This window comes from Balaenoptera acutorostrata, chromosome 15, assembly GCF_949987535.1.
Source record: "Balaenoptera acutorostrata chromosome 15, mBalAcu1.1, whole genome shotgun sequence".
NCBI lineage: Eukaryota > Metazoa > Chordata > Mammalia > Artiodactyla > Balaenopteridae > Balaenoptera > Balaenoptera acutorostrata.
Window position 1 is genome coordinate 3,475,986 of NC_080078.1, and position 27,338 is coordinate 3,503,323.

At 49.5% G+C, this 27,338-nt stretch overlaps 1 long non-coding RNA gene across 9 annotated transcripts; it reads left to right on the forward strand.

Annotated features, from left to right (window-relative positions):
• Positions 1–1,116: 1,116 nt before the first annotated feature.
• LOC103017022 (uncharacterized) lies at positions 1,117–25,971 on the forward strand. 9 transcript variants are annotated; one of them, XR_009005413.1, is made up of 6 exons: positions 1,117–1,220; positions 2,124–2,260; positions 3,605–3,817; positions 4,506–4,638; positions 18,779–19,848; positions 20,949–25,970. It is a non-coding gene; the product is annotated as an uncharacterized LOC103017022 (long non-coding RNA). The 9 variants fall into 9 exon arrangements; XR_009005414.1 differs by having other exon boundaries at positions 1,186–1,232; XR_009005415.1 differs by lacking the exon at positions 1,117–1,220 and adding an exon at positions 16,174–16,445 and having other exon boundaries at positions 1,283–2,260; positions 20,949–25,971.
• Positions 25,972–27,338: the final 1,367 nt, after the last annotated feature.

A 27,338-nucleotide genomic window follows, 5' to 3' on the forward strand; every position in this document is an offset into this window, starting at 1 on the left:
GATCACCTGTGTGTCCCCTGCTCCTTGTATAAAGCCTAGCACAAGATAAGCATGGATACATGTTGATTAAATGAATGAATATACAAAGAAGGACACAGCCATGAAAAGATGAGAGGGACAAACATTTCTGTCAGAGAGAACCGCAAGAAGAAGTGAGGAGGGTGGTGTGTTCCAGGTAAGAAAAGCACCAGGTTGAGGCTAGAGGGTTTCAAAATGACACAGGCAGGGTGATAGAGGTCCAAGCCTTTTAAAACATGGGAAGGATATTTTCAGGCACAACGTGAACTGATGGGGGGCGGGGGGGGGGAGAGCGGGGGCTTAAAATACACGTTAACATGCAATTTACTGCTTTAACCGGTTTTAAGTGTAGATTCTGGGGCATTAAGTACATTCACATTGTTGTACAACCATCACCAGTATCCCTTTAGAGAACTTTTTCATCGTCCCAAACTGAGACTCTGTCCCTATCAAAACTCCCCAGTCCCCTCCCCAGACCCTGGCTACTTGTGAATCTGCCTATTCTAGAGATGTCTGTAAGTGGAATCATACAGCACGTGTAATTCTGTGTCTGGAGTATTCTTCCAGACCCACCCATGTGGATCCAGCGTATGTCCAGCATCCAGCACATGTCATACTGTGATTAAAATATACATAACACAAATTGTATTCCGTTGCTTTTTAAGGCTGAATAGTATTCCACTGCGGGTAGATACCACATTTTGTTCACCCACTCGTCAACACAGGTGGGCGGAAATGTTTAAGGCTCGCTTCAGGGCCAGGCGATACTGCCCCGCGGGGTCAACAAGGGCCAAGGACGCAGCCAGGGAAGGTCAGTATTTCACTTGCGCGACTACCCATCTGTGCCCCGCCGTACAGGCGAGGACCCGGCTCAGAGCAGGCAGGCGGCCTGCCCAGGTCACACAGCCAGGAAGGGCGGGGAAGGACCGGGCAAGGCCGGGGGCAGGGCTGCAGCCGCCGCATCCAGCTCTTCCCGGCCGCCGCCAGCCCCTTCCCGGCAGCGCGACCCCACCCGGCGCGGCGGCCCGCCCCGCCCGCCAGTGCGCAAGAGCAGGAGGAGCCGCCCGGCGCCCCGCAGGACGCATGCGCAGAAGGCGCACGGCACGGAAAGCTCCGCTCCCCCGGGCGTGAATCCGCGATCCGGGGTTTTGGCCCCGCCGGGAGTTCTGTTTATAAACACACCGCGCGGCCACCGGCAAGGGGTAACCCTAAAGGTAGTGGGGTTGGAGGTCAGAGGTCAACGGGGGCGCCGGCGGGGAGACCCATCCCTTCGCCTTTGCGGGCTGCTGGCTGCGCGGCTTGGCCGGTCCGGCGACCCTACCGCGGTCCGGGGCTGCAGGGGGCGCCACGTGGTGCGCACGTGGTCCGGTCCCGGCGCGGCGGCCTCCCCTCCCCCATGGCGCCGGCGGCCCCGGCGCCCCCTAGCGGTGGCCAGGTGCTCTGCGCTGCACGTCGCGCCTGCGCACAACGCGTCACGATGCGCCTTCCGGTCTGCGCGGGAGCCGGGCGTGGATCCGTTGCGTCCTCGTGATGGCTGCGGGTCTGCGGCGCCCCGGGTCCCGAGGGGGCGGGGCGGGACGAGCCGCCGGGGGCGCACGTGCGGGGCTGGCGGAGGCTCGGGGCCGTGCCCCGTGCAAGTGGGGCCCGCGGCCGGACGTGTACGGCGGCCGGGCTGTGAAGCGCGTTGGGGGCATCCGCGCGGGCCGGAGTGGGTGCAGGCCGGCTGCCGCCTCCCCAGCCTGAGTTTAAGTTCCCGGAGGGCCGACACCGCTGGTTTCCTGTCGGCGCGCTGTAAAATGCTTAGTAAAATAAGTGAACGGAGGGTGAATTAATTATTAGGATATTCAGGAAGTGTTGTTTTGGGTGTTTTATTCTATCACCTATGCTATCGGTTTTATTTATGGGATCCTACGTGAGAAACACCGTTGGGCCCATAGTAAGCAAGGAGTCTGTGGTAGTTACTGTTAACGGCTGTTGCCTTTTTTTTTTTTTTTTTTTTGTCCTTTGACTTTATTCCGTTAAGTGTAAAAAGATTTGAGCAGGGCCTTATAGAGATTGAAAAGCAAACAAACTTTCCCCTTTTTTTCTGCCATTTTATCTTAAAGGCTCACAGTTGCATTGCCACTGCTGGTTGCTCTGCCAAATTAGTGTTTCTCAGAAGTTTACCCACTTCCGTATTTTTAAAATACCTAGTACGTACCAGACGTTGCCACAGGTCCTAAGGAAGATGGGCCACACCTAGGTAAGAGGAAACCTAAAAGTGGTTAAATTATAAAGGAAATCAGGAAGTATCTCGCCCAAAGTTCAGGCTGATGGTACATGTTTAACAGCTGGCAGGGGGAGGAGTGCATATGTAGACACATACATTTATTACGAATTTTAACTAGTATAAAGCATGTGCAGTACACAGCCTACCAAAAATGGTAAAACATACAGTACTCTTGTAAATTCCCTGGAGCCAGTTGATTCTCAGATGTTGCTATTGCTTATTTTTGATGAACTCTTGTATCCATGGCCAACCTGTGGTTAAAATTCAATCATAATCTATCACATTGAGTTGTCTCCCAACCCACTGTTTTTCCAATAAATTCATTGTCATTAAGTGTAATATGTGATATGAACTTTGGTTGATTTAATCACATCAATGAGTAAGACAGAAATGAACCAAAAAGATATAGAATAGATCTTTATTCATCAGTGATGTAAGCAACTTCTTTGCTGTATTGGATCATTTTCCAGTACTGGATGAATATTTTGTGCCAGTCATAATTTAATGGCTAAAAACTGGACACAATTTTAAGTTCAGCTGCACTGTTAATTTTCTCCATTACTAGACCAGGGGTTGGCAAATGTGTTCTACAAAGGGCCAGATACATATTTGCCGGACACCAATGGTCTCTGACACATATTCTTTGTTTTATTTTTTACGAACCTTTAAAAATGTAAAAGCCATTCTTAGCTTGAGCAAGGGCCTCGTTTGGCCTTCAAGCTCTGAATTGTAGCATTTTCAGAGTTCCACAGTGTAACTATTTCTCTAATGGGCAACTTGGGAGTATCTGAACCAACATGAAATACCTTGAATGCAGACTTAGGGAAAGTATTTCCACCATACAGGTACAAGAGACGTAAGTAACCTCAAAAGCACTGGTTTTAGTAAAATAATCATGAAGTGGTGAGTTTTGAGACCTTGTTTTTGATAGAATTGATTTTACTCTATATAATTCAATTTTTTATAACATCTGTGTTTAACAGCTAGCTCATGGAATTCCTGAATATTTAACAATCAGCTCTAACTGGCTGTAACTCCACACTGGTCTTACCTCTAAGTGGACCTGGGGGTGGGTAAGCCAGGCTTCTGGGAGGGTAAGCGATGTTCTGTTTCTGGGTTAAACTTAGACACACGGGAAGGTGAAACACCCCCACCGCCCCCAATGAGTCAATGCCCTGTATCATCACCTCCCCATGAGTGTGGGCGGGGCCTGCAATGTGCTTCTAACCAGTAGAATTTGGTGAAAGGGCTGTGATGTCATCCCTTTGGGTAGCATTGTATGTAAAGGGAGTTGGATGTCACGCCCATCATTCCCAGGACAGACTCTCCCGCTGGCCTCTCAGGAGCAAACAGCCCCAGAGAGGGATGCTTGGCAGGGCACCATGGAGCTTCTTGGACCTGAGGGCAGCAAGCAGCCCAGAAGAAGCTGGGCCAGCACCTCAATCGTGGCCACGTGGGACCCTTAGCAGAGGACCAGCTGAGCCGTATACCCAGACTCCTGCCACACGGACACCGAGGTTGGAAATGTGTGTACGTTTTAGGTGCTAAACTTGTGGTCCTTTGTTTTGCAGCACTAGACGTATGCATCTTTCTGTATGTGAGTTACATTTCTCAATTTGTAAAGGTTGGGGAGGAAATGTAAGTACAATAAAAATAGCAGGAAATAACTGCACCAGAATGCTCTCGGGTAGTCTGAGGAGGGTTGGCAGTGGGTTTTAGTGGGTTTGTTTGTCCCTGTGATCTCACTGTCCTGACTCTGTGGCCTGTCTACACTGCAAAGTGGGTGTGAGGTTGAGAGCTGGATTCCAGTGCCTGAGTTTTTACCTCCTGCCTACCTGTGTCCACGAGCCTCTGTTTCCTCTCCTTTAAATTGGAGATGACAGTGGTCCCTGCCTTGTGGGACAGCGTCAGGATGTGGTGAGATGGCCCCTTTCAGTGGACCACGTCGTTAAGTGGCCAGCGTTCCTTGTAGCCCTCACCCATTACAGAGCCATCAAGGGGCAAGGGGTGCTGACCCCAGCTCTGGGCTGGGTCCGGGTGAGTCTACACCACACAGGGTGACCCGCCAGCAAATGATCTAAGTCACCGTCTGCCATTCCCTGAGCCATTCAGGAAAGATCAGGCGTCCAATTGAAACAGGCATTTGGTAGGAGTTTCCAGAGAAGGGTTCCCATCTTCTACGAGGCAGCCGTGAGAAGAAATGGCCTTTCCCCTCCAGGGGCGGTGGCAGAGGATGAGCCGTGTGCAGCCTGGGACGATGCAACCATCGGGCTTCCGGCGTCATCATCAACCGAGGAAGCTGGAGCCCTGGGTCAAGCCACACCGAACTTCCATCTGCACCCAGATCCCAGGTATGTGACTGACACACTTCGGCATTGTTTAGACCATTCTGAGTTGGGTTTTCTGGTGCCTGATGGGCTGAACCTGCATCCTGATTCGTTCGCCATGTAAAGCCATTAACCAGGTCCGGACACGGGGATGGGGACGAGGGACAGTGGCCGTTGGATGCTGTGTCTGCAGCTCCGCCTAGACATGGGCGGGCGTGGCACAGGGGCGGCGTGTTTTCAGGGCTGAAGCCCTTTGTGGCCTGCGACATATCGCCTGCAGCTGCTCCCCAGGCGTTCTGTCACTTCATCCTCAGAACGGCCTTGGGGGGAGGCAGGTACTGTTATCACCCCATCTTAGCTCAGGCGGCCATAATAAATGCCACAGATGGGGCGGCTTAGACAACAGACATTTATTTTCTCACAGTTCTGGAGGCTGCAAGTTTGAGATCAATGTTGGTTTCCTCCGAGGCCTCTCTCCTTGGCTGGGGGACGGCCATCTTCTCCCTGTGTCTCTACATGGTCGTCCCTCTGTGCGTGTCTGTGTCCTGACCTCCTCTTCTTATAAGGGCACCAGTCCCATGGGATTAGGGTCCACATTGTGCCCTCACTTTGCCTTATTCACCTCTGTAAAGGCCAGTCTGCAGATAAAGTCACGCTCTGAGGCACTGGGGCTCAGGCCATCAACATATGAATTTGGAGGAAATGCAGTTCAGCCACAACAAAGCCCCACTTTGCAGCTGAGGACGGTGAAATAGAGGCCACGTCACTTGCACGAGGCCACGTGACTTATAAGGAGCAGGGCCAGGGCTCACACCCAGGTAGCCTTACTCCCTGCTGTGGACTGAATGTTTATCCATCCCCTCCCCCACCATTCATTTGTTGAAACACTAATCCCCAGTGTGATGGGGCCTTTGGGAGGTAACCAGGTCACAAGGGTGGAGTCCTTGTGGATGGGGTTGGTGCCCTTATAAGAAAAGACACAAGAGCAGTTTTTCTCATTCTCCGCCCGCAACGTGAGGACACGGAGAGAAGGCAGGCTCTCGCCAGACATCTGATCAGCTGACACCTTGGTCTCGAGCTTCCCAGCCTCCAAACTGTCAGAAATAAATGTCTGTTGTTTAAGCCACCCAGTCCGTGCTGTGTTTGTTACAGCAGCCGAGCTGACTAAGACACTCCCCGCATCAACCATGCTCTACCTCCTCTGAAAACATGCCGTGAAACACTTCCGTGCTACAGGGAGGTCGCTGTCAGCCGTGTCGTCGTTTCCTCTCTGTGTTGCGCCTGCGAACGTGGTCAGGGCCGGGCACAGTCTCCACAGATGCTGCCAGGTGCCCGGCTTGAGTTTGCAAGGATGCTCCCGTCCTAACGGGGGCCTGGCAGTTGTCAAATGAATGAAGGGAAGGGGCCTGGGGCCTGAGGAAAGGAAACTTCCACAGGAGAACCTTCTAATCCCCCTGTTCCACCGCGGGGACAAATGCAGTCCCAGGAAGCATCCAGCCACGTGCCCCCCGCAGGGACGATGGTTTCCAGGCCTGGGCAGGCCAGGCTGCTTTCCTTCCTGTTTAACCCTCCCCCTCACTCCCCACCCCGTGCCTGGTCACCTTCCGCTTGCGTCCCAAGCCCGCCTTGCTTTTCTGTGGTCACAGGAGCCCCCTTCAGCCTGCCCACAGCTTAGCCGAGCCTGGCCCAGCGCCGGGTCCCTGTCCCCAGGCCTGGAGGCCAGACCGCGATGCCGCCTCCGCCGAGGAGCCCTCCTTGCACCCTGCCCCAGGGAATCGGCATGTCCGTCTCCAGCCCTGCCTCCTGTCTGCTGGATTTCACAGGAGAAACCGGGTCTCCAGGCCCCAGCGGGCCCTAGCGCTTGGCGAGGCCCAGCCGCCGCCCCCTGGGCCCACCCGAAGCGCAAGGCCGCACCCCCAGGCTGCCGCAGCCCAGTGAACAAAGGCCCCGCGGCCCTGGAGTTCTCGCTGTGGCCTGTCGAAACCTCGAGGTGGTTCCCTATTAACCACTCCCTTTGGTGCCTCCGAGGCCAAAAAAGGAGTCGAACAAAACCTCTTTTCTAAGCAGGAAGAGCTTTGTAGAGAGAGAGAGAGAGAGAGCTGAGCAGAGAGGGTCCCCAGCCCCTCTCACGGGCGAAACGCTCACCAGACGCCTGCCGGGGCCTCCCGCACCCGCACACACGAACAGGAGCCGCCTGGAGAGGGGTCTGGACCTCAGCCGGTTGCGCCTGTGGCCCCAAAAGGCTGCGCTGGGATGGCCAGCGAGGGGTCTCACTTGCACGCAGCCCCTGCCTTGTTTTATTTTAGAAACCACCAAGACCCAATTAAATGGTATTTTTTAAAAGTGGACACATACTAGGAGGATGGGAGAGATGAAACAAAAATCCCACCTGCTTTCTTTCTCCGACGTAACCTTGAACCTCAGCCCCTTTGTCTGTTTTTTTCCCATGTTGTTGTCCTGCCTTAACCAATAACTGATACTGCATTATTCGTTCATCTATAAATAGGAAGTTTGGCTGCTCTTTTTTAACAGAAGGCCCAGGCCAGAGCACTAGGCAGTCATTTCCCCAGCAAGCCCTCATCCCCCCAGGGACCAAGGGGAATGTGATCTCTGGTCCCGTGTCTGTGTCTGAATTGTCCTGTTACAGAGAGAAATGGCCTTTTTATCCAGGTGCTGGGGCCCCTTATCAGGCAGGAGGAGCAACAGTCCGAGACGTTTATGCCTCTGAGTGCAGGCAAGCTCTTTGTCGTTAAAATTTAATTTGAAGGGAAAAAAGGAAAGAAAAAAAGCTGGCTCAAAGAGCATCGGCATGTCATCCGTTTAGATTTGAGGGCAGAAGTCCATCCAGAAGCAACGCAGAGCATGAGCTTGGAGAATCAGATGAATAAAGAGACAGCAGTTTATTGAAAAAGGATCATCCTTGGCCTCGCAAGGCAGGGGTGTGACTCACGGTACAGATTTCTGCCTGCCCTGGATACGGCCTCCCTCTGGCATGCCGGTCTCGCCTTGAACACGACCTTGGGCTCTGAGCACAGAAGCCTCCCACTAGCAATGTTCGTCCAGTCCTGAGCCCTTGCTGAGTTCTGGGTTCTGTGGAGCGGGTATTATTTTCCTGTTTTACAGGTGAGAACACCAAGGCTCCCAGGGGACATGCAGCTGGCCCGGTCTAGTCACGAGAACAGGCCGCTTAGCGTAAACCTAGGATTTAAACCCAGGTCTGTCTTGCTCCGGAGTCCATGCTCCTTCCCCTGAACTTGGCCTCTTGAATAATTTATGAGAACACACTTTGGGGCCGGGGGAGGGTGGTTCTCACGTGCTGCCGCCCAGGAGACCAGGGGAGCGCGGTCTCACATGACACCACCAATGCACTGCTCCAACCCAAGAGGGCTAGCAGCGCTCTTGTCACAAAGAAAAACCTGAGAGGCAGATTCTGCAACTGGATTTGCGATCGATGATGCCTGCTCATTCCTCAGAGGTTAACGGAGTTAAACGGCTGGAATGTGGATGGTCTTGCCTGGCACGCGCTGTAATCACATAGCGGGGGAAATTGCTAGCACGGCAGTTAAAAAGTACTTCTGCAGCTTTGCTATTGTGAGGGTTTTTTTTTTTTTTAATTAAATAAAATGACCCTCTAACAGGAAAGATGATTATAATAATAGCTCTACAGAGCTTCCGAAGGAGCCAGCACACCAGTGAAGGTAGGAAATTTAAGGTACAGCTGAAGGCCCACTTACTGTGATTCCAGGAAGGGCTGAGGCCCTTGATGGCTGACCTTAAAAAAAAAAAAAATGCCACTAATAATTGGAAAGTTTTGTGTACTGGCTTTATGGTTTGCAGCACAAAGCAATGCACGGGGTGCCACCAAAAAATTCAGAGACCTCCCTCCCACCCCATCCCCAGCACAGGTTTTTATTTTTCCCAAACTGGTGATTAGAAAGATGCCACACCTTTGACCTAACGTCAGAACTCAGCACAGCAGAACAGTGAGGGAGGCCTGGCGCTTAGGTTCTCAACTCACCTCCTTTCCCCTGTGCGGTCCTTCCAAAGCACCAATTTATAGTGTTTTGCAAAGAGTAATTGATCAATGCCTGTGCTATGCAGTTACTTAACATGATGTCCACTAGCGATTTTTAATAACATGGGGAAACACTGTATAAAGTGAAGTGGCTTAAGAAGCAAGATAGGAAACTGAGCATGTGTGTGCTGGGAAGAAAATGCACCCAACTTTTTTTTTTTTTTTTTTTTGCACCGAACTCTTCTTAAAAGCCATCAGTGGTGAAGTCATGCCTGTGATTAGTTTCTTTTTGATACATATTTTCCTAATTTTCTGCAGTGACCGTATGTTGCGTCGTGGCCTGTGGTTTTTTTCAATGAAGTTTAACAGAAACTGGGAAAACTTTCTCCTATATTCTTTTTCTCCCATATGCTTCCTTTTTCTGGTGATTGAGTTTTGTGGTCCATTTACGTTCCTTTTATTTAATTCTTGCCATGGCTGCTTGTTGCTTGGTAACAATCATTGTTACTGATTGCCTTTTCCTCATTGGTACTCTGTAGTGACGCTGAATTGCAGAGCAAAACGGTGTGAAATGATTTCAGACCAGAGCAATAAACGAAACTATCTGACCTCAATTATCACACTTTCCACCTTAGGAGTTGTGGGTACTGCTGCCAACTTCCCCAAACATTACATTTAATAAATGTACTAGAAAGAATAACGCCTTAAACATCCGTGGTTCCTAGCTTTCCGTTCCCATGCCCAGCCGTGAAATTCTCCTCTGCCTGTCCCTGAGAGGCTGCTGGTCTCCGGGACCCTGTTCTCTCTCCTTTGCAGCAAATGTGTTGTAGTTGCCGACCTACCAGCCTCCTCCCCACCCTTCTCTTTTTCCTGCCACGAGAACCCAGATTCTTGTCCTGTACCATCTTTCCTTCAGCTTCAGGAGACCTGGGGCCCAGCTCCTAAGAGAAACCCATGATTGGGCTAAGAAAAGCATGGTGGTCGCAAACCCCTTGCCTGGAAGTGGTTTAAACACAGGCATGTGGTGTCTTTTCGGCGAATGAGACGTGAGGGGAAGTGGGCTGGGGGAGGGAGGTCCTGAGAGAAGTGTTTGTTCCTAGAAAAGAGATGCGCGAAGCAGAGACGGTCTCCAGATCCTGGTCTGGGAAGATGAGGGGCCTCAGGCCCCTGCAGCCACCTCAGAATCGCAAGAGTCGATCCATCAGGGACAAAGGAGCCAAGTGCTGGCCAGAAGCTGAGTCCTTGATGGCATCACTGAGTCACTGAATCAGTCCTCCTAGGGCCGCCCTTTCTCCCGAGTTCTCGTCTGTAAGGTCGTAAACCTGCCCCGTGCGGGGGCCACGTCAAGCTGGGCTCTCTGTTGTTTGCAGTCAAAGCCTCCCACGTGAGCCAGTGCCAATGCTACGGGTTTGCATGATGGGGATCCCCTGGCCTCCCCCTTCGTGGGGTAACCCACGCCTCGTGGACCATCCCCAGCACTCACGGTCTAACCTGTGATCCTGGGATAATTATCACGAGTGTCCTGGTTCACTCTCCAGAGTGTCCCAGTTTCAGATGATCAGTTATACAGTTGTTGTTATGAGTTGAGTTGTGTCCCTGAAAAATTCACCTGTTGAAACCCTAGCACTAGTAGCTCGAAATGGGACCTTGTTTGGAAATAGGGTGGTCGCAGATGTAATTAGTTAAAATGAAACTGTATCGGGGTAGGGTGGGCCTCAAATCCAATATGATTTGTGTCCTTATGTAAAGGGGAAAATGGAGACAGACAGGCACACAGGAGGATGCCCTGGGAAGATTAGAGTTAAGCTGCCCACAAGCCAAGGAACTGCCAGCAGGTGGGAGAGAGGCCGGGACAGACCCTTCCCTACAGCCTGCAGAGGAAGCGCAACCCTGCCGACACCTTGATCTCAGACCTCTGGCCTCCCGAACTGCGCAGTAATATATTTCTGTGGTTGAAGTTGCTCCACTTGTGGTGCTTTCTTACGGCAGCCCCAGCACACTCACACAGACATCCTACTGCGGGTGTGTCTGAGGAGGAAGGGGGATCCCTTCTGGCTGCAGATGATCAGCGGTGTCGGCCTCGCAGGGGCCTTGGAGGAAGGGTAGGGTGTCAACAGGCGGGGATGCTGTGTGGGGAGAGGGCGTGAAACACCCATGGAAACATGTGAGCCAAAAGCAAAATTACAGACAAGGCCGTTACCTCATCCAGCTGTAATGATATCGGGGCAAAGGAACAACTCAACTCGAGGGCATCAAGCTCCTCTGAGAGGATGGATCCTCCTGTGGAGAGTGGCAGCGAAGAGGTGACAGGGTATCCTGTACAGCGCGGTATCCATTCAAGTACACGCAGATACACCAATGAAACAACAGAGCACTCAGACACAGATCCACGTGCATAAACGATGACAAAAGTGGCACTGCGGAGGCGTAGTTTTCAATCAATGGTGCTAAGAAAATTAGGTATTCACATGGTAAAAGAACGAAATGGAATCCCTACCTCACATCATATGCAAAAATCAATTGCAGTTGGATTGAAGAATTAAATGTGGGGCTTCCCTGGTGGTGCAGTGGTTAAGAATCTGCCTACCAATGCAGGGGACATGGGTTTGAGCCCTGGTCCGGGAAGATCCCACATGCCGCAGAGCAGCTAAGCCCGTGCGCCACAACTACTGAAGCCCGCGCACCTAGAGCCCATGCTCCGCAACAAGAGAAGCCACCGTGATGAGAAGCCTGCACACCACAACGAAGAGTAGCCCCCGCTCACTGCAACCAGAGAAAAGCTTGTGCGCAGCAAGGAAGACCCAACGCAGCCAAATATAAATAAAAATTTAAAAAAAAATACTTTATAAAAAAAAGAATTAAATGTGAAAGGCAAAGCTACAAAGTTTTAAAAAGACATTAAAGGAGACCATCTTCAGGATTTTGGGGTAGGGAATGATTTCTTATGTCATTAAAAGCATTCATCATAAAAATAGCGATAAATTAAAATCAAGAAGTTGTTCATCAAAGAATGGCAACAAAGAGAAAACTGAGCTTTCCCTCTGAGAGGGCCACTCTCAGAGTGGTAGAAGATACCTGCAACAAATATAACCAAGAAAAACCAGTTTTCCAAATATGTAAAGAACTTCAAACTGATAAGGAAAAATAGACAATCCAATAGGAAAAAATGGGCACTTCACAAAAAGGGCCATCCAAAGGGCCAAGAAACATTTGAGAAAGGTGTTCAACCTCACTGGAAGTTATCCAAGTGCCTGTTAAAACTGTGAGAGATCTCTTTACCTTCCAGACTGGCAAAAACCAGCCAAGTGGTCGCAAAGACAGAGAGCCATGGGGACTCTAAGACAGCACAGGTGGGAGTGTAGATTGGTACAGTGACTTCGGAAAATAGTTTGACATTGTCTAGAAAAATATCCGATGACTCACAAATCTACTTCTGGATGTGTAACCTAGAAAAGTGGTTCTCGAACGTTAGCCGACATCACAGTCCTCCAGAGGGCTTCTGGGCCCCATCCCCAGAATGAGTCAGTAGGTGTGGGGTGGCACTCCAGAATCTGCATCCCTAATAAGTTCCCTCCTAGGTGACGCTGATGCAGCTGACCTGGGGGCCACACTTTGAGAACCACCTGGAGAAATGTGTGCTCATGGGCTTCAGGAAACACGTACAGGAACTGTCCTCAGAGTCGTAGCTAAAAATGTCCATCGACAGTTGAATGAATAAAGTGCGGCACGTTCATGCAATGGAATCCTGTAAAGCATTGGAGATGAATGAACTACCCCCACCTGCAAAATATGGGTGCATCTCCAATTCGACTGTAAAAAGCCAGACAGGATAGATCATATGCAGTTTAATTCCAATCATTAAGTGTTTAAAAACAGGAAAATCAAGCCACGTTATTCAGGGTTGCATGGGTATGTGATAAAACTCTAAGGAAAAGCAAGAAAACAAAAGTTGGTGCCGTGGTTTCCTCCTGGGGGGAAGGGAAGGTGATGTGACCGGGGAAGGTGTGCCGGTTATTAAGTTACGGCCTCTCAGCCCCAAACCCATCGTCCTAGACGGGGGCTCTGTGGAGTTGCGGCTGAGACCTGCACACCATGCTTCTGTTTAGCCAGCTGGCTCCCTGGCAGGATCTGCCAGTAGGTGGCGCTAGACCAAGCCTGCAGGGCAGGGAAGAGGAAGGAAAGAAGGGTTCCTCCGCGTTAGGTCTGCACCAGCTCCTTACTCCCGTAAACTCTGTTCTAGCAAAGCCTCTCTACTGCTGCATCGTCAGTTCCATTGGGTAGCAGCAGCTTCTTGTCTGCTGCTTTTCTAACGCCTATGGAAACGACTCACTGTGACCCCTCGGGACCACCAGCACAGCCGGCCCCCACTCGTGAACCGGAGTTTCAGCTCCTCTGAGTTCCTACATTTCCATAATCCCAAGCCCTTCACTTCGTGCCCCCATCACCACCACCGAATTAGCCACCTCGTTTAGTCCAGACCTCCAAGAGACAGAGTTCTCTTTGTACCCTTTCCATTACCTTGTTAACAGCTTTGGACCTAGTTAACGGTTCTTCCTGTCAAGCTCTTGCTGTTAACATAACTTGGTGGCTCTTGTCCTCATGTCTGTCGATTCATCGTCACCTCTAGGATTGAGTCCACACCCCGTGCATCAAGAGGGGACGGGCAGACGGGAGCCGGCACGTGCCACCTGCATCTCGCCTTTCACAGAGCCTTCGACTAGGATGACCAGCCATCCCAGTTTGTCCGGGGCTGAGTCTCCCGGGATGCAGGGTTTTCGTGGCTGAAATTCAGAGAGTATAGGCAATGAGTTGGTCGTCCTAAACCCTGTGACTTCATCAAATGCATTAACCCTAGTTATGTCTTATGGCCGCACTTGGCTTCAAGGAAGGATGGCAAATGTAGTTTTTTAACTGGGCTCATTACCATCCCAGGAAATGTAGTTTTTTAGCTGGGCTCATTACCATCCCAGGAAAAATTAGGGAAAAGGGCAGAATGGCCATAGGGGAGGCTGCTGGTGGTTTTGCCCTTTTAACTCCAGGCTGTAACCACTAACTACCCGCGGGCATTGCCTGAGACATGGGTGTCATCAAGATTGTGACAAGAAGCCGGGTCCTCTGACAGTGGTCTCCCTTAGGACATGCTGCCTGTTTTCCTCATTCAAACAGTGATTCCTCTCTGGCAGCCTGAAGGGGAGAATCATGCCCATCCTTCAGTGTTTCAAATCTTCAGGGGCTGCTTAAATCCTGTAGCCGAGGGGCTGGGCAGTGACCCCTCCCACCACGTGATACGTGGCAGGTTTACAGAAGTTCTATTTTCCTTTCTGTGTGTGCAGCCCAATACGGCTCTATACGAGTGGAAATCACTCGTATACGAGTGGGAATCGGGGTTTTCAGTTCTTACTTTTGAGAGGGGTTCAGGAATCTTGGGTCCTGTATTTCTTTTCTTTTCTTTTTTAAATCATATTTATTTGGCGCTTTTCTCAGACGGTAACTATCATCGTATCCTAGGTTTATTCCAAATAGCCTTCGGTACCTGCATTTACTACTCTTGGCTTGGTAGGAAAACACTTGCTAGGGAGGATTTCAAAGCCGGTAAGTCAGTATGCTGACTCACTTGAATCTCAACAGCTGTTGCCTGTTCTTTATGGCAACAAAAAACATAAAAAGAGGGAGGCGACATCATGTCCTGAAGATTTAATCTTTCGATTAACTTGAACTTCGTAAGACTCTCTTAGCCAACTTGTTCTTTCCCCTGAAGCATGAGTAGGTTAAGCTGCGTAGGGACGAGGTGATGCTTAGGTATCCGCAAGGTCCACCCAAAACAGGAGGCCGCGTCTCTTGTGCTTTCCGTCACCCTAGCGCCGTGTGTGTTTAGTACAACTGCTCTTCTTACACACGGCCGGAGCAGGGCTGAAAGCTAGGGCTTCTTGAATTCCCTTTCCTGCTCTCGGATACAGGTTTCCCCATAGATGTGGGAAGCTACATTTGCTTTTTCCTTTTCTCCGACTTCAAAACTAGGAATGTATATACCTAGAGCAGAATGAGAAACAAGCATTTCCTACCTACGGCGCATAAGTCACCGAAGCCCAATTTCGTTTTCTCTCACTGTTTTTATTTCATCCTGTTCCCTGTTCAGAGTTCTGAAGATTTCCAGTTCAACTCCCACCCTTGGGCCTATTTGTTTCAACTTCCGTTTTGTTTTGTTTTTAAGATTTTTTTGATGTGGACCATTTTTTAAAGTCTTTATTGTATTTGTTACAATATTGCTTCTGTCTTATGTTTTGGTTTTAGGCTGCGAGGCATGTGGGATCTTAGCTCCCTGACCAGGGATTGAACCCGCACCCCCTGCATTGGAAGGCAAAGTCTTTTTTTTTTTTTTCCCAATTATATTTATTTATTTATTTTTGGCTGCGTTGGGTCTTCGTTACAGTGTGTGGGCTTCTCATTGCGGTGGCTCCTCTTGTTGCGGAGCACGGGCTCTAGGCACACGGGCTTCAGTAGTTGTGGCACGCGGGCTCAGTAGTTGTGGCTCACGGGCTCTAGAGTGCAGACTCAGTAGTTGTGGCGCACGGGCTTAGTTGTTCCGTGGCATGTGGGATCTTCCCGGACCAGGGCTCGAACCCATGTCTCCTGCATTGGCAGGCGGATTCTTAACCACTGCGCCACCAGGGAAGTCCTGGAAGGCGAAGTCTTAACCACTGGACCACCAGGGAAGACCCTCAACTTCAGTTTTGATTATAAGTTTAGGTTGAACCATGTGAAAGGAACACCGATGGACCGCGTTTGCCCAGTTCTGAGTGGCAGTTGCATCTGGGTCGTCCTGACACTCAGTAGCACGTGTGGAGAGCTTGCTTACCTGCTGGGCCGCGCACCATGCCCCAGACACACGGCCCTCCTGTGGTCTGGAGGTTCGTGCGAAGAGGGGAAACTGAGACCTGTGGAGACTAAGTGCCTTGCCCAGGGCCCTGCACTTACTAAGTGTTGGAGCTGCATTTGGACCCTAAGGGGCTCTGACTCCAGGGCCTGTCCGTGCACCCAACACACCCGCATGCCATCAGCTCCATTAACCTGAGGACACAGGCATATTATCATCTGCATGGGTTACAGAGCATTTTGTAGAAAGTACAAAGGGAAAGCCTTTTGCTTGAGTATTTAGTAACTTCCCCTCCAATTAATTGTTTCCATCCCTTTGCAAAGAGCAGGGAGTAGTACCAAGAGCTGGAGGGGGCTTTAGCATCGGATGGCCTGAGAGCTAAGCCTCAGTTCAGCCCGTCCCGCCAGCGACATGCCCTCAGGCAAGTCATTTCCCTTCTCTGGGTCTTAGTTTCACTTTTCGGCTCTGTTGGAATGGAGCTGCTGCTAGTAACGCCTTTCACAGGGTTGCTTGGAGAATTAAATAGTATACCCGAGACGCCCAGCACAGTGCCTGGCACACAATAGGTGCTCGATAAATGTCAACTAAAGTAAATTGTGACTCAGAAGGGAGAGCTGGGGGTCTGGTAGGGGAAGGTCTGCTGGGCTGAGCCTGGTTAATGTTTCACTAGTGGCTTCTGTGAGCTTGGATGAGACTCAAGTCTGCGTGGCCATCTTCTCGGCTGTAAAACCAGGACAGCAGTCTCTAATCCCCTCACGAGGGTGGGAAAGACCCTGAGAAGCCTGGGCTGCGGGCCCACCTCTGCAAGCCGAGGGCACCTCGCCGGTCCTGTTGGAACCTCAGTCTCCAGGCCGTACAGTGGAACTGATGACACCTCCCTCTGCGTTGGCCTCTGCAAGCAAATCAGATTTTTTTAAAAAAACAACAGCAGCTTTGAAAATGGTAAGACATGAAGACAAGCTCCTCAAAGCGTCTGCGGCAGGGTGTTTCCCGATATATAAATTTGTCTTTTTGTCCTCTCTGTGTTTATTTTTGCAAGTAGCCGGGCTTTGTGTCCTCTTGTTTTAGGGGAGCTTGAGTTGCAGAAGTGAAGCCTAAGTTTTCAGTGAGGGGTTATACTAGGGCCTCCGAGGAGGGAGGAGGAGAGAGAAAAGTTCCCAGAAGCGGTGGCTCCCAGCCCCTCCCAGAGGAGGGGTCACAAACCAAGATCAAGGAAGGCGCCAGATGGCGGGGTGCTGTGAGCCACGGGGACCCAAGTCCTGCTCTCTTGGAGAGCCCCGAGAAGGGAACAGGGCCGCACATGGGAAGGTTGGACCCCACGAACCAGGCCTCCAGCCTTGCCAAAAACTCCTGTGTCTGACTTTGGCCACAAAGCTGCGGGGTCCTTGGCCGCATTGGTCTTGGTCAAAGGACGTATCAGCAAAGCTCAGTGTGGGCTAAAGGCCTGAGCCCTCCTGCAGGACACCTAGGCCTCTGCACCCCTCCGGGTTAGAGGGAGGATGCCAGCAAGAGAGAAACTGAATTTTGCACCACCTCTGCACTCAAAGAATTGTTTTTAAATTTTGTAGAAACACGGGGACATCTCCTACATCCCGTAGAATGGCTGTACATTCACAGTCACGCATCCATTCACACAACAGTTTGAGCACGAACTCTTTTATGGGTGCTAGGAAGCCACAGCAAACAGAAGACGGTCCCCGCCCTCCTGGGGCTTGGATTCGAATTCGTTCTCTCACATCTTAACGTTTATAAATCGCTACAAAAATATAAGATATTGAAATTATTTAGCTCCTGCCAGGAAGTCGGACTTGGAATAAACAGTGAGGCTTCAAGTAAGCCAGGAACTCCATGTTCAAGTTTCTTGGGGTGAAAAGTCACTCTTGTCCAGTGCCCTTCGTCACCGTGGAGGCCTCCAAGGCTGACGTGGGCAGTGAGAGAGGGAGGGAGAGAAAAGTGCTGAGATGGACCCTGATGTACAGCTGACACTTCGAAGAAAAACAGGATGCAAAGGACGTGAGTTTATCTAAGCCAGGTTTGCAACAAGCAAGGTCAGCGCCAAACATCTCCTTTACTGGGGGGGGGGGGGGTCTCTTCTTGGGCCTCCGAGATAAGCGGGCCAAATGTGGCCTCGGGGGGAGAGGCAGGTCCACAGCGTGGGAAGCTGGCCGGGGAAGTCACCCTTGTCAGGAAGGTGCCACTTACTCATGTGCTGGTCATTGTTCCCCTACGTCTCACACACTTGCCCGTTTGTCACTTGAGGGTAAGAGAATGGGCACAGAGGACGGTGCTTATGATCTGCATTTAAAGGCTGCTTATCAACTTATCTACAAAACAGAAACAGACCCACAGACATAGAAAACAAACTTATGGTTACCAAAGGGGAAAGCGGGGGGAAAGAATAAATTAGGAGCTCGGGATTAGCAGGTACACATTACTGTATATAAAATAGATAAACAACACGGGATCTACTTTAGTGCACAGGGAACTATATTCAATATCTTGTAATAACCTATAATGGAAAAGAATCAAAAAGAATTGAATCACTATGCTGTACACCTGAAACTAACACAATATTGTAAATCAACTCTATGTGAATTTAAAAAAAAAAAAAGGATGAATTGACAGTGGGTTTTTTGTCTGTTTTCGTTTTGTTTGTGTATTTTTGTGTTTTGTGGGGAGGTTTGGTACAGACCTGAAAGGGCAGCTAATATAGTAGGTGCTTTGTTGGGAATTATCTTTACGTTATAACAATGTTTCTTTCTCTTCCCAGCAGCACAGCACTGGGGCTTGGCTGATGAACACTCACATGAGGTCCTGAATTATGTGGTTAAAAGTTGCCTTTTTTGACCTGGGATTGGGAGTCTGACTTGTTACGTTACCTCATCAGATCCCAAAGGAGCCTACTGGGTTTTTTTTTTTTTTTTTTAATCATTGGCATCCCCTGACAAAGAACATTGTCGTGAGCTGGCCGGGTCACCAGTCAGGGCGCTGCCCCACGAATTCCTACCACGTCCCTAATAAGGAAGAGGGAATGATGGTGGAAATGTCTCTTTGGTCTCTGGCAGGAAAAAGCCAGCTTCCTCAGAGCAATCAGTTTGTTTTTATCTTATGACAGTGACTCCTGTAACCAAACCTCTTTCCTTCTTTGGGCTGTTAGGAAGCTCAGAATTAAAACCGGGATTTATCTCTACCGACTCTCTCGTAGACTTTAAGGTTTGCACTTTGTGTACTGACTGTGTGGCTTAATCTTGTTTTTGTTGGTTTGTTTGTTTCAGCTCAGATGAACTTAGACTCCACGAGATGCAATCAGCAAAAGTGGGAAACAGACTCTGGGAAACTTTAATGAACAAGTGACCCCGTTTTTAAAAATAAATCGAAAGGGGGAAAAAAGGAGGTGGAGGGAAAACATGGACTAAAAGAGATTAAGAGAATCCTCACTCGTTGTTGGGAACATCAAATTCTGCAGTCACTTGGGAAAACGGTCTGGTGTAATTTCTTTAAAAGTTAAGTATACATTCGGCGTGTAACCCAGCAATTCCACCCCTATAAATCTACTGGAGAGAAATGGAAACACATGTCAACAAGTAGTGCATAAAAGTTTATAGCAGAAGTTTTACTAAAACCCAAACTGGAAACAACATGTGTGTGTCTCAACTTGTGGACTGATTTCTTTTTTTAAACGGTGGTATATTCATACAATAAAGCATTGCCAGCAATAACAGGGATGAACTGCTGATCTGTGCAACATGGATGAACCCCAAAACCTTGCGCTTTATGAGAGAAGCCAGACACAAAAGACCACATAGTGTGTGATTCTGTGTATGGGAAATTGGTAGAAAAGGAAAAGCCATAGAGAAAAAAGCATATCCGTGTTTGCCTGAGGCTGAAGGTCCGAGTGAGGATTGACTGCAAATGGGCCTGAGGGAACTTTTTGGGTGACAGAAACATTCTGAAACTGGATTGCGGTGATTATTGAACAACTGTACAATCCTCCAAAAATTTGTCAAACTGTACGTTACAGCGCGTGAATTTTGTGGTATGTAAATTATACCTCAATTGAGGTAAATTATCCCTCGATAAGGTTATTAAAAGATGAAAATCAAAACACTGGCCCAAAATTGTATACTATTAAGGCAGGATTAGGATTCTTTCATGGATTATAATATTGAGGTGATTTTTTTTTTAAAACCAACTCTTATCTTTTAGGGATACACACTGAATTATAGGAAATGATATAATGCCTAAGATGGGCTTCAAAATACTACGAGAGGATTTGGGCGGCTTATAGATGAAACAAGGCTGTGTATACGGATCCCTGCTGGAGCTGGGTTTTGGGTACATGGAGGTTTGTTGCATTATTCTGTCTTCTTTTGTCTATGTGTTCAACATTCCCACAATTAAAAGTTTTAAAAGATGAGCTTAAGGGTCTTTGCAAAAATGCTGAATTGGCTGAGTTCTTGGCGGGCCCCTGACGAAATCCAGTTGGAATGAGGAGGTAGACATCTATTGTCTGCCTGCTCCGCGTCCCCGCCCCTTCTGCTAACAGTAAGCAGACTGCTTCGTGGACGGGCCAGCCCCACAGCGTGGGCTGCGCGACGCCTTCCAGGGCCGGCCCCGCCTGCTGCCTGCCCTCCCTTGGCCCAGGCCTGGGCACAGAACCTCCCTAAACCCGTCAGCCGCTTTCTCCTGGGAATTCCAATCTCCTGTGGAATGATGCAAGAAAGGGGAAAGCTCGGAGCTGGTTAATCCCAGCGCGGGCATCCTGGGGGACCAGCCTTGGGGTTTTTGCAGCTAAATCCCCAGGGCTGCTCTGACTCCAGCCCTTTCTGAAAGCTGGATCTCGGCTTTCTCCAGTTCTGTGATCAGCCTAGCATCATGCCAACACATTCCCTTTTTGTTGAAGTTGGCCAGAGTCGGTTTCCGTGGCAGAAAACCGAAGCACCCAGCGGCGGAGACAGCAAAGCTCACCAAGTGGTCAATGGGCTCTTTTAAATCTCTCCACCTCCCTGGGCTGATCCAGCCACAAACACAGACCCTTTGGACATTAAAACTCCCACAAAGTGCTCTGATAACCAAAGAGGAAGGAATACACATGATACAAAGACACCAGATTGATAGCGATCAGCCCGAGCTCTGCTAAAACACAAATTCAGAGCACCATCATAATTGAGACGGAAACATCTATTGGGACAAAAAAGTTACATTGGTCTATAACAGTCCCGTCTGATAGAAGTATAATACGAGCCACAAATGTGAGGCACAGAGGTAATTTTTTATTTTCTAGTAACTGCATTAAAATGGTAAAAAGAAACAGGTGAAATTAATCTGGGTAGTACATTTTATTTAACTCAGTATATCCAAAAAATTATCATTTCAAACTATAACCAATATAAATATATAAAATACTATTAATAACATTTTGCCTTTTTTTTTTTTTTAAACCAGGTCTTTGAAATCGGTGTGTAGTGTGTTTTCATGGACAGTGCATCTCACTTTGGCTGAGTCGCGTTTCCAGTGCTCAAGAGCTATAAATTATACAGCGGCTATAAATGATCCCTCTGGGGTTTCTGCGTGTGTTCTGGATCATGAAGCCTTAGAAGGGCCATCACTTCTGCCCAGCTGCATCCCCAGGATTGTAGCAAAGGCTCCCGCCGAGGGCACAACCCCAGTGGTTCATCAGTCAGGGGCTGGTTTTGTCTGCAGTGGGGACCCTCCACTGGGATGACCCCACTGACTGCGCACTCGGAGGGCCTGACTTCAGGCCGCTGATTTAAAAACCTGGCGTGACCTGTTCACCGGGTACAAAGGTGATTTATGCAGCCCATCGGATGTCTCTCCAGAAGAACGGGCCCCTGAGCGCTTAGAGAATTTGTTTGTGGTGGAAGTAACAGCACAAAAACCTTCGCAGAGAAGCAGAAACAGAGCTGCTGAATTACTGCTTGGAATGACCTCTGTTTCCATTCCTGCACGCACGGAGCTTACATTGGTCCATAACACACCACAGCCACGCAAGAAAAAAGCTAAATGAGCTGAAGAATCAAAACTTGTCTTAGATCTGCCAGAGCAGTGAGGTCACAGGGCAAACCGCCGCCCTAGGTTGTTGGGACAGACAGACGAATGCAGAGTCACGATGCACGAAGCTGGAGAACAGGAGACGGTGGGGGGACCCAGGGCTGGGTGGACAGATCACACACTCCTGGGGGCCCTGACGCTGCCGTGAGTTTTACCACCCGAAGCCCTGCCAGGTTTTCACAGTAAAGATCAGGAAGAAGAAAATCCCCTTGAGCTTTCTTCCATCAGGAGAGGAGAACAGGCATCGTGCGTTCTTTCTATTCTCTGTAAGGCTTGCCTGGCTGAGCAGCTTCTGGGGGCTTCTGCGGAGCTGGCCCTCGGGCTAAGAGTCTTGCTTTCCTTATTTCCAAGTCTATTTTTACAAAACACTCTGCATTTGTTGAGGTCACAGGAGTGACTCTCTCAGTGTCCCCCAACAGCCCTAAGCCCATTTCACAGCAGAGGAAACTGAGGCCCAGAGGCCAACTAACTTGTTTGAGGGCTCAGAGCTGGTTAACAGTGGGGCTGGTGCCCCTCCCCCAGCACCTTCATTCCACTTTGTCTTGACGTGGCGAATCCCCCAGGCTCAGGCGAACTTCTGGAAGACGCAGCCCTGCCAGCATCTCACAAGAGACCCCAAGCCAGGACCACCCCGCTGGGTCACCCCCAAATTCCTGACGCGCAGACACTGTGAGATGGTACACGTTGATTGGTTTCAGCTGCTACGTTTTGGAACCGTTTGCTGTTACACAGCCACGGATGAGTAACACACAACATCTTTTTTTCCCTGAGCGCCAACACCCGAGTGTTCTGTCAAGAGTAGTTTTCAACCCGGCTTTGTTTGAACAAGTTTCCTGTGGTGTCGAAGTCAGACATGTCTTTTCCTGAATTAGCGTTTAAGAAATATGATCGGTTCTAAATGACAGGGTGGCCAGGGGCGGCTGTAAAAGAAAAACAAGCCAGCCTGTTCCAAGTGAGCTGAGGACACAGGGGCCATCTCTCTCAGGTTTTGGGGGCCTCAAATGGGTGAGGAAGTTTCTTGGAGGATTATTCTGTCTGTCTGTCTCTATCTTCTGTAGCGATACAAAAATGCAGTCCTTCCCAGTAGTGGTCAGAGGCCCGTCACTGTGTGATGTAACGCCCCAGGGACTCAGTGAACACACAGGAAGCAGCATTGGGGATGCAGGGAGGATCCGAGAAGGATACAGAAGCAGCAGGAAGTGACATTCAGCAGACAGGAAAAGGAAGGGGACGCTGAAAACACAGAGAATGGTCTGGGCTCCTCAGTCATTTGCCAGATGCACGTCGAGCTTCAGGCCCTCGAAGCTGTGAGTGTGGACCCGCCGCTTTCAGATGCTGAGGCTTCTCAGCCCATCTGCCCACCTTCAGACCCAGCCAGGACTAGGTGGAGGGGTTTCCACCGGGCCCCTGTCTTGTGATGGGGAACAGGCCAAGCGAGGACCCCTTCGGCTCAAGGCAGGAGGGTGACCCCATCGGCGCTTTTTGCGGAGGTCTTGTGGTACAGCTCTGCCCGGAGCACGTTGGTGTGATTCCCTGACTTTGGAGGATGAAGGGAGGAGAGGGCAGAGGCAGCTCAGCCACACCCCGCCCCCAGAGCAGCACGGTCCAGAACTTTCTGCAGTTATGGGAACTTTCTTCATCTGCACTGTTCAGTACAGCAGCCATTAGCCACGTGGGTCTCCAGATCCAGCTCTTGAAATGTGGCTCGTGCCACGTTTCACAAGGAAGGGTTTCATTTTATTTCATTTTCATTAGAGTATAAGTGTAGATAGCCAGATGTGACTAGCGGCTTCTGAATTGGACGACATGGCTCTTAATCCTTGTTTTGGGTCTATAATCACAAACTCTCTCTCTCTATATATATTTTTTTTTTTTTAAATTAAATGTACATAGAGTAAAAGGTACATGGAGTAAAATTCACTTTTTTTGTGCACAGTTCTGCTACTTTCGACAAATACACGGAGTCATGTAATCACCACCACAATCATCACCTCCCACCCGGGATTCCCACGTGTCATTTTGTAGGTAGCCTCTCCCCAGACCTCCAGCCCCTGGAATCACTCATCTGTTTCTGTCTCTATAGTTTTGCTTTTTCCCGAGTGTCCTACAAATGAAAGCATACAGGATGCACTTGGGGTCCTCCGTGTTGTTCTATGTACGCGTCCTTCGCTCCTTTTTAGTGCAGCATTATATTCCGTCGTACGGTTGTACCTAAGTTTGTTTTCCACTCCCCAAGTGAGGTGCATTTGGATTGTCGGGTTGTCAAGTTTGGGGTCTTTAGGAAAAAAGCCACTACAGATAATCATGTACAAGTTTTTGTGTCCACACAAGTTTTCATTTCAATTGGATAAATAGCTAGTGATGGGATTGCAGGTCATTCAGAAAGGTAGTTGAACTGTATAAGAAACTGCCAGACTTTTCCAAAGTGGCAGTACCGTCTTGAATTCTGCGAGCCATGTGGGAGAACTCCAGACCTTATCATTTTTAGCAGATATCCCAGCGTGGTTTTTAACCTGCTCCCTAACAATGAATGATGTTGAGCATTTTTTCCTGGGCTTGTTTTTCACACCTATATCTTTAGTGAAGGATCTGTTCATGTGTTTTTATTTTTTTTAAGACTTTATTTTAATTATCTGTTTTTGTTTTTGTTTTTTGGCTGTGTTGGGTCTTTGTTGCTGCACACGGGCTTTCTCTAGTTGCGGCGAGCGGGGGCTACTCTTCGTTGTGGTGCGCGGGCTTCTCATTGCGGTTGCTTCTCTTGCTGCGGAGCACGGGCTGTAGGCGCGCAGGCTTCAGTAGTTGTGGCTCGAGGGCTCTAGAGCGCAGGCTCAGTAGTTGTGGTGCACAGGTTTAGTTGCTCCGCGGCATATGGGATCTTCCTGCACCAGGGCTCGAACCCGTGTCCCCTGCATTGGCAGGCGGATTCCTAACCACTGTGCAACCAGGGAAGTCCCACGTGTATTTGTTTTTAATGGATTGTTTCTCCAGATATTTCATGGCCTCTTTTTAACATGGCCTTCATCGTCACCCCCCAATACAGTGTGTTTTTCTTGTAAACGGTTTAGTGTCTTGTAGTTAATTCTGTTCCTTTTTGTTCCTGCGACCAGCTCCAGAGGCTTCCATCAGGGTAAGAGCCTGGGTGTCGTGGGCTCCCAGCAGTTAACTGGGTTCTCCCTTGCAAATTTTTTCTTTTTCCTTTTTTGAGCGAATGCATCGTGAAGCAGCTTAAGCAGGCCCTCTAGACCCGGAGAGAGTGTGAGAAGAATTCACTTTCTCCGATTCTGGTTCTATAATGGCTTTTTATTGCTCCTTTTCTGGCCCTCTCTGTTGAAGCTGTCAGTGTATCGAAGGCTTGCTGTTTAAGAGGAAAGGAATTGCAAGGTTCAGTGGGCATCTAGGATTGCAGGGTCATCGTGAGTCAGCCCTGGGAGCTCCTGCCATTGTCACATACAGGTTCTTGCTGGTCAGGAAAAGAACTGTCCAGGTCTGTCAGTCTGCACAGAAGTCTTCACATTTAATATCGTCAAGCCTGAGGGCCGTGGAAGCACATATATCCCTCTTGTTCTCAAACAGACCTGTCATTAACAAGAGGGAAGTCACCCCAGATGAACCAGAGGAAAGAACTTTGAAGGTTTTATGTAAATCTCTCTCTTTAAAGAAAAAATTGTGGTAAAAGACATGTAACACAAAATTTACGATCTTAACTACAGTTCGGTAGTGTCAAGTACATTCACATTGTTGTGCAGCCATCACCACCGTCATCTCCAAAACTTTTTCATCTTGCAAAACGGAAGCTCTGTCCCCATTAAACACTCACTCCCCATTCATTCCCGTCTCTCTGGGAAGTAACCACCCTTCTACTTTTTGTCTCTATGAACTTGACTCCCCTAGGGACCCCACATAAGCGGAATCATACAGGATCTCTCTTTTCGTGACCAGTTGATTTCACTTAGCCCCTTGTCTTGTCTCCAGGGTTCATCTACGTTGTAGCAGGTGTCAGAATTTCCTTTGTTTTTAAGGCTGAATAATGTCCCATCGGACATGTCAGTGGACCCTTGGCTTGTTAACATCTTTTGGATATTGTGAATAACGCTGCTATGAACGTGAGCGTACAAATGTCATTTCAAGACCCTGCTTTCGGGACTTCTCTGGTGGCGCAGTGGTTAGGAATTTGCCTGCCAGTGCGGGGGACACGGGTTCGAGCCCTGGTCTGGGAAGATCCCACATGCCGCGGAGCAACTAAGCCCGTGCACCACAACTACTGAGCCTGCACTCTAGAGCCCGCGAGCCACAACTACTGAGCCCGCCTGCTGCAACTACTGAAGCCTGCGCGCCTAGAGCCCGTGCTCCGCAACAAGAGAAGCCACCGCAATGAGAAGCCTATGCATGGAAACGAAGTAGCCCCCGCTCGCTGCAACTAGAGAAAGCCCGCGTGCAGCAATGAAAACCCAACGCAGCCAAAAATAAATTTATTTAAAAACAAATAAAGACCCTGCTTTCAATTCTCGTGGGTATAGACCGAAAAGCGGAATTGCTGAATCAGATGATCGTATGTTTTCCACCAAACTGCTTTCTAGAGGGGCTGCAGCATTCTCCATTCCCACCAACAATGTGTCTGTAAACGTCTTTGAGATAAATATTGCTTGACTCCCTCAACTTCTCTCCATCTCCCTAATTCAGCCCCTGGCCTGGTCTACGAGTTTCCTAGCTGGCCTCCTATGGTCACGCAGACCCCTTTCGGATTCAGGCTCTGCCCGACAGCCAGTGATCCTAATTCCAATATGTGGGTCTGCATGTTGCCCTTCTGCTTACAGCCCCTCAGTGGTTCCCATTGCTTTGGGGATCAGACCCAAATTACATGACTGATGTTGTTCAGCTGATGTGGTCACTCTCTTTTCCACCTGTCAGTCCTGGGAAGGCACCATGCTCCGTTCCTTAGCACATGCTGTTCCTTGGCTGGAATGCCATCCCCGGACTCCAACCCCCTCTCCTAATCATCCCTGGACTTCAGTTCAAGTGTCACTCCTTAGGGAAGAGATCCCTGACCCCGTTTTTGTCTTCCTCCACCTTCAAGTAGGTTCTTTCGTTACAGCTTCTTGTAAAAATGTCTTACTTGCCCCCAAGGACTAATTCTGTTTGTACCTATATATTCAATCATGTGACAGTTGGGCTAATATCTGTTGCAGCCCCAGGCTGGACAGTGGGTACGCATACAAGCTTCCCACCCTAGGGAGGGCCACAGTCCCTACACATGTCACTGGGCAACAATGCCTCACGGGACTTGAGACAGCTGTAATTTTGTATGTATTTATTAGAATGTTACTTGATTCTTGTCCGCATCTCCCAGTACACCGTAAGCTCTACCAGGGAGGGTCTGTTTTCTCCCGCTCAATAATTATTAAATGATGGCAGTGTGCAGACACTGCCACCTTTTTGTAGGGGGCCCTGGCTGAATTAGGAATGCATGAAGCACTGCGGGATCTGAAGGATGCCGAAGGTGGCCAATTCCGCGTTTTCACAGAAGACCCCTCTGCAGGCGTCTGCCTTCCCCCATGAGACTGTAAGAGGTGTAAAGGGCCGGCGGCGACTGCACCGGGCCCTAGTATGGGTCCCAGGATACTTGTCTAGATACTTGTTGAGTGAATGTATGACTCCAAAAAGGAACACAGGGCAACAGGGAACGCAAGCATCTTCAGGCAAACTTCAGTTACAGCTCGAAACCCCTTAAATTTGGTGCTTAAGTAGCGCACTTTAGGGTTGGCG